The 16,576-nt window shown below is 43.5% G+C and overlaps 1 pseudogene; it reads left to right on the top strand.

Annotated features, from left to right (window-relative positions):
* Positions 1-6,777: 6,777 nt before the first annotated feature.
* LOC140694411 (serine/threonine-protein kinase Nek7-like) overlaps positions 6,778-16,576 on the top strand; it is a 74,363-nt pseudogene continuing 64,564 nt past the window's right edge.

Below are 16,576 nucleotides of genomic sequence, written 5' to 3'. Positions count from 1 at the left end.
ATTGCCAGGCATTGGGGGAGGACTTGACTATAATGGGACACGGGGCATGGTATGGGCCGATGGAACTGGTGGTAGTTACAAGGCTAAATTTGTCAAAATGTATAGAAATTGCACAGGAATAATGGCAATTTTTCTGTATGTAAAATTTACCATAAGAAGTGCTGAATGAATTTTATAAAAGATAACGTAGACTAGAAAAACAAAGAGCGCGCTAGTTTGTACTTTTTCTTTTCCCAGACGTTCAATAGGAGCCTTAAACGGCTTTAATTCCATTTACCCTTCTCCTTGTATATTGGTTTTCGTGTGTTCAACTGTAGACTCATTTTTAATTTTACAATCAGTTTTATCTCTTATATATTTGAATGGCCCTGTTGCCTTTTTTTATGATTCCTTCCTGCGTCTTTAGCCTTCTGTCTGAGAGCATTTTTATTCTGTCTGTTCCCTCTGCTGATTTTTGTTCATGTGTCCTTATTTGCTAGAGTGTCTAGTTTTTTATTATGTGCTGGAGATGATATGTGCAGAATTGCATGTAGAAATAATTTGAAGCCGAAGCTGTTCTCTTTCTTCAGAATGTATTTTTACTTGTTTTTGCCAGGAGCTTGGGATGTTAGCTATCAGAGATGACCTCAATCCAGTTTCAAGATTTCAAATGATTTAATGCTGAGATTTGTCAACCAGGGCTGAGGCTTTCAAGGTCTTAACGGAAATTGTGAGGGTGTTCACCACAACCCTTTGTGGAGCTGTGGACTGTAGTTTGTGTCTCTCGCCCCAAGCAGGTGACAGTACTGTATAGCCTCTCAGCATCGTGGCTGTGCCCTCGCAGCCAGTGCCACACTTCGTGGAAAAAGAGGCCTGGACGTTAGAGCCACTTCTCCTAGGCTTCCCTCCTTCCTCAGATACTGGTGCTTTAAGTCTTTGATATTTCCATATCTCTGTGTTGCATTAAAGCAGAGTGAAAAATATTTCTTTTGTGTTATTAATTGTCCTTGGAGGAGAGGATTGGTCTGAATTATTCTTTGCCATTATGGAAGCAGAGGCTGCCCATACTATTTTTAATTCCCATACATGTATACAAATGTGCTTTTCTTAAAAACTGATGTGTTAAGACATTTTTATTCTATTATGCAACTTGCTGTTTTTGATTTAGTATATGATGAATTCATATTACAATCATAGGTGACTATGTGTTTGTTGTATGTTTAACTCTGTGCCAGGCACTGTGGGAGTGCAGTGATGTATAAAACAGATAATTTCCTACCCTTATTTGGCTGATACTTTGGCAAGATAGTTACCTTAAACAAACAACGACACAATTATCTAACCGACAGGGATAAGATAAGAGCAGTGTCCTTTGAGTACATATAACATGGAAGTTTGTCTCTGCATCTTGCCTTTTTCACTTCACATTATACTGGGTACATCTTTAAATATCATTAAAATTTTTAATAAACATTGGGTCAGTCTAGTGTTCCATTTTGTGTACTTACTGTAATTTATTTAGACATTTTTATATTGTTGGACCTTTATGTTGTTTCTAGTTTTCCTTTATGATAAATGGTTTTTAATATACATTCTTGTATGTAATCCAACATTCAGTCACTGATTTATTTCTATAGGGTGGAGTTGTGGGATTAAGAGTCGTGAGTAAAAGTGTATGAATAATTATTAATGTTCATTGTCACATTGCTTTCTAGAAAGGTTATTAATACATATCATAAGCGTTGCATATAATTTAAAAGTATGTGTCATTTTGAAAGGCTATCAGTTATGTAATATTTCTTTGTTGCTTAGATTTGTGTTTCTTAATCAGTGATACTCAACATGTTTTGTATTTATTCCTGATGTCCATTTCTTTGTGCCTTTAAGACTGTTTATAAAATTAAGACAGAACCCTCTGCTTTATGAATGAAACTGCAGGACTAGTTTTAAACTAGAATTAGATCTTCTACTACTTCTTTTTCAGTGCTGCAGTTTTATTATTTTATACTTGGATTTCCATTTTTAACTTGTTCCTTTGCTGAGAATACTTTAAAAAAGTTATTGTAATGAGTAGCAGGAAATAGCTTGCTGTTAAAGTAAATTGCTGTTATTTGTAAGTGAATTAGTATGTGTTTCTCAGTTTTAATTTCTAATATGGGAAACATTGATAGCCAGGACCCACTGAACAAAAGGGCTTTGGGGTTCTCAGATAAAGAGATCCTGAGACCCCAAAATGGGAATTTTGGGCTGGACCAACTGAGTAGATGGAGATACATGTAATGAGATAAAAATGATTAGAGGAGAAGTTGTTTTTTTTTTTTAATTTTTTTGGAGGAATGGGAGATGGAGTCTTCTATTGAAGAATTCTGAAGACATCAGGTGGTCATTTGGATATTGGTGTTTGTGGCTCAGAGCTCAGAACAGGTGCCTCTAGTGGAGTGGTAAGTTTGAGAGGAATCATATATGGCTAGTGATCAAAGTCCTGGGACCAAATGGGATAATTTAAGAGAACGAAGGTTTTTAAAAAAAAGTGAAGAAACATGTCTTAGAGCACTCCAGCTTACACGTTCAATAGAAAAAGTGGCTGCAGTGTGGGAGAAAGGCCAGGGGAACTTCTAGAAGGGGAGACGGTTGTGCTGAAAGCTGGTTGAGGTCAAGTAGAGGCCCGGGGAGGGTGGGGGAGGATTGTCATCTCTTGTCTGGACTGTTGCAGTAGCTTCTTGACTGGTCTTGCTTGTGGCTGTGAGCACCTCTCCTCTGTCACATGGCAGGAAAGGTTGTATTTGAAAAATAGTGAACTTCTGTCTTAGCTGCTTGAAACCCAACATAAGCTCTTTGATACCAACTGCATAAGTAAATATCATAAAAGTTTTTTCATGAGCTGACACCTGCCTGTGTTGTTAGCCTAACCTTCTCACATTAACTCCCCACGTCCTCTCTCTCACCGCATGCCAGCTTCAATTTTAAATTACTTATAAGACGTTGAGCTCCGCTTTTGAGTATTTCAGTGTGTTCCTTCCTTTTCCCAGATTCCCTCTCCTCCTTGCCTCTTCTGGACCTTGTGAGTGTGTCTTTCTTATTTAAAAGCCAATTCGGGCAGCTCCATCTTTGGGAAGCCTTTATGGATTGAAGATTGGGTGCCAAATTTATTTAATTTGATCATAATTGTACTCATGATTGACTTTAGGCTTACTAAACTGTAGCAGTAATTATTTGATGCTTTTATGACAGAGATACATGCATTCGTTCATTAAATAAATATTCGCTCAGCACCCATTTTGTGCCAAGCATTGACCTAAGCCCTGGGGGTGCAGCTGTGGATGACACAGGTAGGTCCCTGCAACGTGGAGTTTATGATCTGGAAGACTGAATGCATAGTTAACATATTTATATATTAAAATGTGTTTTAATTTTATTTATGAGGTGATTAGTGGGAAAATATTACATATAAATATCTTTGACCTTTAGAAATATGATAAATAATGGTTTTAAATCAGTATACAAACATTCTGTAAAAGCATTAAGACTCCGGTGACACAAGGAGTCATGTTAGATATTATGTAAAGACAAATTTCTTTTTGTTCATTGTGTTACTAAGCTTACATGCACAGTGAGGGAGTCGCACAGACCTGTGTCTTCTGAGCAGGGGGCCTTGGACCTCTGTCTGGGACGCTGTAGAAGGGGCTTTCCTGTCAGGCGGATCGTTAGATTAAATCACTTCTAAGATTTCTTTGATTTTTATGTTTCCTTTTCTTTTTTCTTAAACTTTGGCTTCTTTTCTTCATTGTTTTATCTGCTTAGACGTTATCTCATATCAGCAGGCATGGTGGAGCCCTCCTTGCTGTAACCCAGCACACGGCTTCTCATAGTCGCTTCTTAGGGTAGTCAGGCTGGGGGATATTAAAATCTGTTATACAAAGAAAGCATTTTGTGATTAAATGAGTTAGATGTAAGTAAAGTTTTTTTTAAAAAAACTGCTGGGCTGCTTCAGTGCTTTAGTTTGTTGATGTTGACCATGACTTTCTGAGAGAGACTGATACAGCAAGTAGTACTCCACAGAGGTCTTTGACCAGGAAGCCCTTTTTTTCATGGAGTGTCTTGTGAAAACTGTCTGAGGGACACTAGAGGTGAAGTGTTGATGCTAATGATTTATATTTCACACTGAAAGGTATTCTAATTCATTACTGGGATTCTCTTTCTCCTTGCCTCTCCTCCCTCTCCAAATCCAACACTATATAAATAAAATGGAAATAAAAGCAAAAATTAAAAAATAAGACCTAATTAAATTTATAAGCTTTTGCATAGCAAAGGAAACTATAAACAAAACAAAAAGGCAACGTACGGAATGGGAGAAAAACATTTGCAAACGATGCAACTGAGAAGGACTTCATTTCCAGAATATACAAACAGCTCATACAACTCAGTAACAAAAAGGCAAACACCCCAATGAAAAAATGCAAACATTTCTCCAGTGAAGACATACAAATGGCTAATAGCAGATGAAAATGCGCAATATCACTAATTACCAGAACAGTGCAAATCAAAACTACAATGAGGTATCACCTCACACCAGTCAGAATGGCCATCATTAAAAAGTCCATAAACGATAAATGCTGGAGATTGTCGTACTAAGTGGAATAAGCCAGAAAGAGAAAGAAAAATACCATATGATATCACTCATATGTGGAATCTAAAAAAAAAAAAAAGACGAATGAGTTTATTTACAAAATAGAAATAGACTCACAGACATAGAAAACAAACTTATGGTTACTGGGGGGAAAAGAAGTGGGGAGGGGTAAATTGGGAGGTTGGGATTAGCAGATACACACTACTATATATAAAATAGATAAACAACAAGGTCCTACTGGGAATTATATTCAATACCTTATACTAACCCATAAAGAAAAAAATATGAAAAGGAATACATATATATATATGTACAACAGAATCACTGTGCTGTGCACCAGCAATTAACATTGTAAATCAACTATACTTCAATTAAAACAAAATGAATCCAACAATGTACAAATATGATTATGTATCACGACTAAGTGGGGTTCATCCCAGAAATGAATACTGGCTTAACATTCACCAAAGTGAATGTTCAAAATTCAACATTTTAACAAAGTAAAAAATATATGGTCAGCTCATATACAGAAGCAGCATTTGACAAAAATCTAACATCTTTATAAAATCTTTCAGCAAAGTAAGAATCTAACATCTTTATAAAATCTTTCAGCCTGATAAATTAGGGCATATGGGGAAAACGTGCATCTTACATTAAATGTAATAGTAAATGACTGAATACTCTTCTCCTGAGGTAAGAACAAAAAGAGGGTGTCTCTACTTCTGTTCATTGTGCTGGAGGTTCTAGCCATTGCAGTAAGGCAAGAATCTGTAAGAAATCTGCTTGACCTAATAAGTGAGTTTAGCACACTTGCAAGATAAAGGGCCAATATATAGAAATTAGTTGTGTTTCTGTACACTATAATAAAATGGAAATAAAAAGCACCCACTATTTATAATAGTATAAAAAATGTAATATACTTAGGAAATAACTTGGAAACAAATGTGAAAGATGAGTACTGAAACTGAAAACCATTATTGAAAGAAGTTAAACCTGAAATAAATGAGATATCCTGTGTCCTGGATTTGAAAACCCAGTATTGAAATGTCAGTTCTTCCCATATTGATCTATAGAGTTGATGTAATCCTAATCAGGATCCCAATAGGCTTTTAAAAAAAAGTAGAAACAGGATGGTTCTAAAATTTATATTAATATCAGATATGATTAAATGTATGTCCATAGCAAAGCTGCGCTATACACCAGTTAATTTAGTGTATGTCTGTGCAGTTGTTTGATGTATATGACAAGGATGATAGAGCAGTGCTGCAGTGGGGTGTGGGGTAAAGGGTCATCTTTTCATCATGTGATCTGAAGGCTACTGGATAGGCATATATGGAAAAAGAAACTAAATATTGACTTCACCATAAAGACAAACATTTAATTCCAGGTCAATTGCAGATCTAAATATGAAAGGCAAAAACAGTAAATCTTACATTAGAAGATAACACGAGAATTTAGGGTAAAGGAAATAATTCTTAAAGAGTACCCCAAATCATTAATCATAAAGAGAAAGATTGATTAAGTAGGCCATTTATGAATCTCTGTTCATAAGTTAATTAAAAGACGGCATTGGGAAGATTTTTTAAAGAAAGACAAGTCATAGGATAGAAGAAAATATTTGTAATACACATGACCCATGTCTAGAGTATTTTTACTGCTTTTTAAAGAGTATGATGAAGTGAAGATGTGTTTTAGTTTCTCCATCTGTTGATCCTGTTTAAGTGGACCCTAACTTTTTAACCCACAAGATTTTAGTTATAAAATTACTCTTAGGAAGAGCCTAGAGATACTTGGCATTTGTTTCCTTTGTAGTTCGGTCTGTGAGCTTTGTGCAGTACTTGGCACATGACTGGCTTCAGCCTACTGTGTTTGCTGAATTAATGGATGGTGTTTTATAATTACAAACAAAGTGTGCAAAAAAGAGTAAACACTCATATGAGGACCGACCTTTTAAGTTTAAACCTAAGAAATCACAGGAAGCATTGTAGTTGGACATAAAGAACAGAAGTACTAACACTTTCAGAATATAAAGAAGAGGTGCATTTTAGGAATGTGAAGCACTGGCCGTGATTACATGAAGCTGACCACAGCGATGCTCATCTTGTACTGAGGAGGGTGAGGGGAAGCTTTTGTGCTCTGTAAGACATAACGGAGAAGGGAGAATTTCATCTCATGAAGCAGGATTTTCTAAGCGTAAAATGCTACTATTGAGAAGGATTAGTTGGGACAGTGAATATTTGTATTAGCCAAACAGAGCTTGGATTTAGCAGATGGCAGATAAAAGTATGGGATGTCTTACTGGGCACTTTTGAAAGATTAGGTGAAATTAACATTCACAAATATCAGGTGTATGATGAGCAACTCAGATTGTTAATGATTGCATTGTTTACATTTCAACTTTACATTTTTTGCAGAGTTCTGAAGTTCCTGTTGCATTAGACAATGGATGAGCAATCACAAGGAATGCAGGGGCCACCTGTACCTCAGTTCCAGCCACAGGTAATTGGTTCTGATGCTGCCGCCATGAGAGAGAGAGAAAGTGTGTGTGTGTGCACGCGTGTGTGTGCGCAGAGAAACAGAGATACAGTGAAGGAGGAAGTAGTGCATTCACAGTTCCTTTAGGAAATGAGGTAGCTGGAAGTGCTAATTATGCACTTACAAGTTTAAATCTGCGTTGTTTATATTTTCAAATACTGTTTTAGAAATATGGACAGACATGGAAAAAAGGGCAGCTGTAGCTGTAACTTGAAGTGGATGACCTGTAGACTGAGAGTTGACATCAGGCTTAGGGAGGAAAACAGAAACGGGGGCAGTGCCTGCGTGTTTCGTGCCCGCCTCCGCTTTCGCCGGGACGCCTTCCGGTACTGCCCCTTTGCTCGCTCCCTCTGACTAGGGGTGTGTTTCTCCTGTTCTGGAGTTGCTTGTTTTCTGCAACATAAAACGCAGTTAAAGGAATGTTTACACGCACTGTTGAAATTGATTGTTTGGCCTCCAGTGCGCACCGTGGATGCTTGCCACGGAGTCCAGACACGTGGCGTGTCCGAAATGCCGTCCCCGCCACGTGCGGGGCGGCACCTCGGTCTCGTGGTTCCTCATGCCCGCGGCTGTGCGGCCTCCGCGGTGTCTCAGAGTTGCTCTGCGAGCCTTGGCCCAGATTTGCTTGGTAGTGATTCTGGCAATGAGGAATCCATAGGTGTTCTTTCACATGAGCTCTGGAGCAGAGAAGTGTGGGGCCTCGGGTCGAACAGCTGCCCTGTTGCAGCGGCCCTCAGAGCCTCCGCTGTATTACTGTGCGCTGGGAGGTTCCGGGGGCCCTTGCAGGGTGTGGTGTTTTCCAAACTAATTTGACTACAGCACCCTTTTTTAGAGCACATCTGTTGGCTTCTCTCGAATCAGTGTCTGTGAAGCGCAGCTCGGGAAATACTGCCTACAGAGTAAACTATCTTTTCTGCCTCTGTACTTTATTCGTTTTTCACCCTTCACCTCCCTCTCCAATGTTTGAAATCCTGCCCATCCTTCAAGGAGCATCTAAAATGCCACCTCCACTCTGAAGGTTTTTCCGATTTTGTGGACGTAGTATTTTTTTCTTGGAAACTTGATGATACATTCTTCGTATGTCTCTGCTGTTTCTGAGGTCTTGGGGTCATTTCATATGGACATTGTCCTTATCTTTCCTGTTGGGTCAAACTCTCCGTAAGGATTCGGGCTGTGCCCTACCGCGGCTGCCCCGTGGTCCCGCAGCTCTGCGCGTGGAGCCGGGGCTCAGCACGGTTGTGCGATTGAAACCAACCAGCGCTTCTTCACGTGAACGTGTTTAAATTATCCCTTTACTTAATTGCACTTTCAGTTGCTTTGTTATGCCTTTCTGAATTCTCTGTACTGTGTTTGGAAGAGACACCTGTTAGCTTAGAGTAAGGCCAGTATTTTAATTTCAAGATGATTTTTTTTAAAATCTACCATTTATATTTTGTGCTACGATCATAAATTTGTCAAGGTTATAGTAGGCAGCTTCTTTCTGTTAGATACAAACATTATCTTAGTGCTATTTTTACAGACATGCATGGATACTCTTGTTTCATATTCGTTGTCTCCAGTGAAGACAGTGAAAGAAGCAGCTCTCAGATTAGGGAGTTTGTCTTATGATTTTGAAATGTTTGGTTTTGAACAGCCCTAAATTTCAAAGGAAAAAAAGAATGAGCACTGTAATTTCTGCCTCCTACTGACTCACCGATCAGGGAAGGTCAGAGTGGCAGTAGGAGGCGAAAATGAGAGTCCTGGTTCCCTGGGACCCACGGGCTACCACGCGGCATAAATGTCAAAATCACACACGTGGTTCTGCGTCTCTTTCACGTGGTTCCATTCCTCTCTTCCTCCTGCCGCTGCTCGCACGTGGAAATCAGCAAGTGTCACCCCAGGTTCTCACTGCCTGTGGCAAGTGTGGGGGGGAGGGAGGGTCTTCTGCCTCTGCATCCAGACTGATGGTGTGAGGTTACCCGACAAGAGTTTACAGGCGTTACTGCCTATTAAGTCTCTGAAAAATGTTCCTGCTCTCAGTAGCATTATTTTAAAAGGCTGGCAAAGGACAGCCTCTGCTCGGGGTTGGCAGCCTGCTTTTGTTTTGTTCCACACCACTGGCCTGAATAACGGGGTGATGCAGCAACATATGGTTAGCTGAGTGACTGCTTCTGCTTTTGAGATGCTAGTGCGTGTCTGGACAGAAGCAGCAAACGGAGGAAGTCAGCTTTCTAGGTGTCAGAGACCAATTCCCTGTGTTATGACAAGTGATGTGTATTCTTGGCATATCTGTCTTTTCCTTGTTCTGAGATGAATACTCTGACCCCATAATGCATAATATGTGGTTTCATTTTTAGTACAGTGTGAGTTCCTTTTTTTTAAGCCTTAGAATGTGAGATTTATGTATCTATTTTTTTGTATTATTGTCATTCTTTTGAACTTAGTTTTTTTTTTTTTTCCTATCAGCTTCCCTTTCCTTCCCTTTTTCTTTCTTTGATTCCTTTCATTGAAGCCTGGAAAGTACTGAAAGGATTTATTTGACTGGATTTGTGTCCTATATATTCACATTGCTTTTGGACTCTAGTTTGTAGGACAGTGGATTTGGCTAAATTTTTTAAAATGCAAACTGTATAAAAGATGGTGACAGAAATAGTAAAATGTCTGCTTTTTATTATAAGACAAATTTTAAACAATGGATATTTACAGCTAACAATTTGTGAGTTTTTAATTTCTGGTCATTGAGTGAAGAGAGCTATGATACATTCAATTTTTATCATAAAGATAAATATAAAATGATTACAATCAGCGTGCAGCGTAAAGACTTTTTGGGAGCGACTCAAGGGAGAATTAGTTTTAGTTGGAATAGTCGTCAGGACCTAGGGTATAATTATTATCTGTAGTTTGAAGATGCCCAGTGTGACACTGGCTCCCTGCGAAGGAGGGAAAGCAGCCCAGATCTACAGGCAGGAGAGTTGGTGCTCCTCCTTTTAACGGCTTGGAAGGGATGAGAGTCTCATCTGGGAGTCTTCCAACCCGAGCCTCCCCTCAGGCTGGCCGGCGGCCCGGCCTGCCGCCCCGAGCTCGCGCGCCTCTGGGAGCGAGCGGGGCGGACAGGGGGCCGGCTGGGTTGAGTGGGTCACCTCCCCCTCTCTTTAGCCCGTCTTACAGAACTACTTTCTTTGTGAAATAAAGGTCATTGTGTCGTTTGCTTCTTTTGCTAAGTTGAGTTTGCCAAGGTTTTGTCCTATGGCATTGAGCACAGCCTCTGTTTTCAGAAGCCTCTGCAGAAGTTGAGGTGACGTTCTCCGCCTAACAGCCTCATCCAGCCGCTTTATTGCTGCAGGTCTGGGGGATGGAGTGGCGGCTGCTCCGAGGGAAGAGACCTGCTGTAGTTAGAGCTGATGCCCTTGAACCTCCAGTGAGGCTCAGTGCTGCCAGCAGTCCTGTCCTTGGTCCCCGCGCTGCCCACTCCCCAGCGGCGTCTCCTGTCCCCTCTCCTCAGAACCCCCACTCCCTGTCCTCTCTCTCAGCTGCTGTGCCCTTGCTTCCTGTTTCACCGACAGACGGAAGCAGTCAGACGAGGACTTCCCCGGGACCTGCAGCGCGCGGTCGGCCTCATCTGCCCTGTCAGCTGCGCCAGCCCTGCCCGGGCCACCAGAGCCGTGTGCAGCCCCACGCCCGCTGGGCTCTGCGTGGCGCTGTGTGCTGCGAGGTCTCCCATCTAAACGGCGAACCAGAACAAACCCCAACCAGAAAACGGCTTTCAAAGTCCTTCTTTTCTCCAGCCGTTCACCTCTCTCTCTGTTGCCTTTTGCTGCTGAGTCCTTAGCTGTGTAGGTCTGTGTCCTGTTCCCCCTTCGCTCTCTTAGGTGTGCTCGGGGGGGGGCTTTCTCCCCTCCGTGCCGCCGCGGCTGCTCTCGCCCCGGTCCCCGGGGCCTCCTGTGCTCAGTCCCTGCGCCACCCTTAGACCTTGTCTTCCTTGGTCGTCAGCTACACTTGAGAGAGTCGGCCGCATTCTGTTCTTTGAAACCTGTTCATTGCTCTGCTTCCGAGAGCCTTGTTTCCTTCTCGGCTTACTGGTCTGTCCTTTGCTGACTTCCCTCCCCTCCTGGACTCTTCGCAGCGGAGCGCTCTGCGGCCCAGAGCGTCTTGCCCTATGTGCGCTGCTTGGAGATCCCTTCCAGGTTCATGATCCTGAGTATGGTCCGCGTGCTGGTGGCCTCTCTACTTTAGACTGGATCTACCTCCTGATCCCAGACGCGAGCAGCCAGTCACCTACTTGTCATCAAATTTGCGTGTCTCAAACTGGGCACATGTGAAACTGAACTGTGAATGTTCCCACAAACTGTCTGTGTGCAGGCCTCTCTGTCACAGTTGGCGGCATGTCCCTCCTTTGATCTGCCCAGGCCAAAGCTCCTGGAGATGTCCCCGACCCCCCATCTCTCGCATGTCCTGTCTCACCGCTGACAGGTCCCGCAGCGCCCCCTTCTGCATACACTTCGGGTGGGAGTACTTCTTGCCTCATTTGCTGCTGTCACTCTGCTCAGTTATTTTCATTTTCCCTGTAACTTACTGCGGTCACTCCCCAGTTGGTCTCTGTTTCTGTCCTGTCCTCACTTCAGTCTACTGTCAGCATGTAAGTCAGGGCAAAATTATTTAACATTTAAATATAAAATATACAATTTCAGTCAAATCATATCTCTTTAAAATCTAGTAGTTTCTCATCCTTCCTCATCGTGGGTCCCCCCACTCATCTTCTTCCAGTGTGTGTGCAGATGCCACCTTCCTCGGCCGTCCCATGAAAGCCGACCCTTCACACCCACCCATTAAGCCACTTATCCCTTCTATTTTGCTCACTGTCTTTCCTCTTTCTCCAGAGTATAAACTTCATTCCCAGTCTCCAGAACAGTACCTGGAGCACATGGTAGGCATTCAGTAAACACTTGTTGAAGACAAACGTGGTGTCAAGTCAACCCATTCTCTTTCTTCTCAAGCACCACTTTTTAAATGAATATTAAAATATATCAGTATCTCTAGAATTTTTAGGCACAAGTTCAAGCAGTGGCCCATACCTCGGTGCCCCCATCAGAGGGATGGTAGGAAGCCATTCTTGGCATCGCTTTGTCAGACTAGACGTGAGGAACGAGCCTGCATCACAGCAAGGAAGAAAGCTGAGAGAGAGAGAGAGAGAGGGAACTTCCTCCAGGAAGAGCTTCCACAGCTCTCTGCGCCCAGGACTCACGTACGTTGTCTGAGATGTCTGAGCTCTTAATGTACCGTTTTACTCTTTTTTTTGGTAAAGCCTGTGTACAAATGTAAATATATATATATAGTAAATGGTTTATTAGAGAAAACCACGTACAGCCTGCACTTCTTACTGACTTTCTTTCCACCTCCTTGCTGTACCCGGAGCGAGCCTCCTCCCCCCGTGGTCGCTGTCCCCGTCACCTGGCACGTGGGGCGGCTCGCTCTCTGGTCCCCGCGCCGGGAGGGTCAGCGGCAGAGGCTCACCCTCCGCATCCGCAGAGCCTCTTCCAGACCCCACCCGCTCCTTCTTGGGAGGGGGGCTGGTGAGCCCCACCGCGTGGAGGCTCCGTCTCGGCCTCCCGGTGGCCCCAGGCTCCCTGCCTCGCCGTCACCTGCGTCTCGCCTTCGTCCCGGGCGCAGTGCCGCTGCTGCTTGGTTCTCACAGCGCGGCCGCCCCGCGCCGAGCGGTTTGCATGTCCGTCACCCCCGACACCAGGCCGCCGCGCACACCTCGCACACGGGGAGGCCCGGGCTCGCCCGGCCCAGGTCGCACGCGGCCCTGGGGTGGGGCTGTCGGCGGCTCGCTCGCTTCCCGGCAGACGCTCCTCACACACTTCCTGGCCAGTCTCACCGCCCCAGTCCTCGTGACCCTTCGTGTTTCCGGGCACCTCCGGCTCCTCGTCTTCGAGGCGTGTTCTGGCCCGGCCTGTCCTCCCTGTGTCGGGTAGCCCTGCCCGCCTGGTTGTCCGGACCGCAGGCAGGCGGGCCTCATGCTTTGCGTTTAGCCAGTTTTCCTGCCCCCTTGATTGGACTCCCTCACTAGCTAGTGAACCTGCTGAGTCTTCACATCCTGACGGTGACCGCTCCCCTTTAGATTACTGCCACCTCTTGTCTAGCTTGTTGCAGAAGCTTCGGATCTGGTCTCTTTACCTCTCGTGTTACCGTTTCTAGTTCATTCTTTACATTGTAGCAAGAGTCATGTTTCCAAAGTGTACCTTTTGATGCGTTACTTTCTTTGACTTTTGGGATGGATTCTGCATTTTCACGTGTGCCGGGAAGGGTCTTGCATCCCCTGGTCTCCTTTCTCCTCTCCAGCTGCACCTCGTGTCGCTCCCTGCTTTGGACTCGGGTTCAGCCTTGTCTTGCTTACATTGCACTCTCTTTGGGCTCCAGGATCTCGGGTGCCAGGGTGATGGTGTCAGGAGCTGTTCGGGGAGATTTAGTCTCCAGCAGAAGGTAATAAGCATAAGGGCTCATTATAATGTATGTGAACTACATGAAGAGACCCTGAGGAAAGTTCTCTGAGAGGAAATGTGAAATTAAGAAGACAACAAAAAGATGACTCGTTTTTGGGTCATTTCATACACGGGTGTGCTTCTAGTAAATGAGAATACATTCCACCAGGAGTGCAGTGCTCACGAGGTCTGTAGGTCATGTTTTGTATCAGTGAATAGTAGGTAACGGGTGCTCCATAAATCCATGCTGAATGAATGGATTGATCTCGAAATGAAAGCAAAACAGTAATCAGTCTAACTGTACTATGTTAATATCGTACAGATTTTAGTTACTTTAGAGTTATTTTAGGAAGTGACTATGGGGCCATATAGTGTAAGAGATCTGTCAGATGAGAAGTGGTATCAGAATGTTTAGAGCCTGGCTGAGCTCTGGATTTAGATTGATTGTTCATATTTACATATTTAGGGATAAGTGTTTCTCAAATTTTAGAGGAAGTACCTTGAGGGATTTAGATGATTGAAAAAATGGGGCTACAGAAAGGATTCTCTCATCTTCTCTCTTGGAAATTTATTTTTGAATAGTCCATTGAGAGTGGAGTGGGCAAAGATGAGGTCGACATGAATCGAATAGTTTCCAAACTCCACCTGGAACTGCATTCAGAGCCTGACATATAGTTTTAAGAAATACAATGATGAAAGTAGTTCCATTTTTGAGGGTGAATTTGATATTTGGAGATAATTTAAAAATCCTTTGGAGCCAAACACGTACTTGGTGAAAAAAGTATAATCTTGGTATTCATTCTTCCTTTGAGCAAAATGAGCTGTCTTCTTAAATGAGGCCAGTGATTTTCATATGGTTCACAAGCTGATGACAGTTCCACAGGAGGGGTTATGAATACATGTTCGGCGTTGGAAGCCTTCCTGGAGTAAGTGCATGTCCTCCCGTGGTGCAGGTTTGAAGAGCAGCGTTCAGTGTATAGATTCTAATGTGTTTGTTAGAATTCGATTGTATCATTTTACATTTGGGATACCTTTATATTTTGTCTCCCTTTATATCATTATTATGTGACTATTATATGACTTTCGTATGGCCTTGGTTATGTTTGACAGATTTCTCACTAAATATTCATAAAACAAATATTCCCCAAATTTAGAAATTTTGATACATTTCTTTTTCTAAGAGCACTTACATAAAATAAATTTAATGATGCATTCTTTTTGTTTTTCCCTTGACTGGACCTCATTTGGTGCAGGAGGACAAAGAGGGTGGTGGAGGAGGAGGTTTTAGAAGAGTTACCGTGAGGTGGGCATCCAGTGGAGGGTGAGGAGAGCACCAGGAATCAGTGTAACTCAACACTACCTTCCAGAACCAGCGGTGGGGGAGGTTGGACAGTGGATGACACTGGCCAGAGTGAGCAGAGCGAGAAGGGAAGGCGGAGGATGGTACTCTGTGGAACACCAGCATCCGCGGGGAGGAGGATGTGGAGGAGCTGGAGGAGGCGGGAGGGCTGGTTGGTGTGGTAGCTAAGAGCATGAGCTCTGAAGTCAGATTGCCTGGGATGAGTGTCTGGGACCCTCCAGCCCCGACTGTCTAGCTGTGTGAGGGAGGGCAGGTTATTTAACATCTATAAGCCTCACTTGTCTCATCAGTAAATTAGAGAAACAGTAGTTTTTACCTCCAGCAGATATGGAGCTTTCACTGTGGTGCTGGGCACAGAGATGGCACTCGTTGGATGATGATGGTAGGGCCAGTAGTTAGTGCTGGTTGGATGACGATGCTGCTGATGGTTAACCCTCATTAGAGGGTGGCGATGGTGATGGCGACAGTGACTGCATTCTACACGATGATCTAGGCACACAGGTTCCTCTGCCCATGGCCTGCTTCTGCATCGTATTACGTCCTTTATTTGGTTTTTATTACCGCTTTCTGCCCACACTGCTTCTTTAGCCTTGTTTACCTCAGTAACTGGTATCACTGTCCATCGAGGTGCACAAGCCCACATCTATGACTTACCCGCTCTGTCCCCACTCCTCAGACTCCACTCCTCAGCATCTTCTCTGCCTCTGCCTCACGGTCACATCCTGATTCCATCTGCTGCTGCGTCTCACTATAACTGTCAGGTCAGGCCCACTACCTTTCTGTCCAGGCTCCCTGCTCCCACTCCTGCAATCCTCCTCCTCCTCCGCCCCACTTCCTTGTGCACGCAGCGTCCTGAGTGAGTTCTCCCTGTGAGTGTGCGTGAGATCACGGCGCAGTGCTTCCCTGCCGGCAGCTGGGGTCCTTCCTCTTGCTGCGGCGCACGGCGTGGCCGCCCGCGCGTCCCGCCTCCACCCTGCTCCCCGCGCGCCAGCCCGTCTTCCTTGAGCACACGAGCTCATTCCTTTCCCGAGGACATTTTCTCCAGGGGTTCTTTCTGCTCTTCCTTTTCCTTCTGGTTTTTCAATCTCAACATAAAGGTCACCCCCTCAGCAGGGTCCTCCCAGAGTTATCCAGTTTAAAATAACCATCCACTCATTTTCCACTGTATCGCTCCATTGTATTTCTCTGCATAGTACTTAAATATTAGATATTACTGTGTATTTGCTTACTGTCTTTTTATTGTTTTTGTATTTGTTTGCCCCCTCCTCTATTAATAATTGTGGAATAAATGAATAAATTGTGGAAACCTCTTCCCTCTATTTGTCTCCGTCCGTCTCTGTCTCCCTGAGCCTTTTGCCTGCCCTATTTAATTTTACGGGTATAGCTGATGGTGCTCCTGGCGGGTGGGAATGTCTTTGTCATTAATTAACTATCCTGCTCATGGTATGCTGGGAAAGGTAATCAGTATTTTTGGTTACGTAATTTGGATATAGTGATTATTATGCTGTGTGGTGTAACTAATGATGCTTAAATGATACAAACACCAGGGTCTTATAAATGTTTAATCAGGTAATTGGTTATATTTGGTCACTCATTTTTCTTATGCTACAATGA

The sequence above is a fragment of the Vicugna pacos genome, unplaced genomic scaffold (genome assembly GCF_048564905.1).
Source record: "Vicugna pacos unplaced genomic scaffold, VicPac4 scaffold_21, whole genome shotgun sequence".
NCBI classification, from domain to species: Eukaryota; Metazoa; Chordata; class Mammalia; order Artiodactyla; family Camelidae; genus Vicugna; species Vicugna pacos.
Note: the sequence above shows the minus strand (reverse complement) of the source record. Positions and strands in the feature narration are given on the sequence as shown.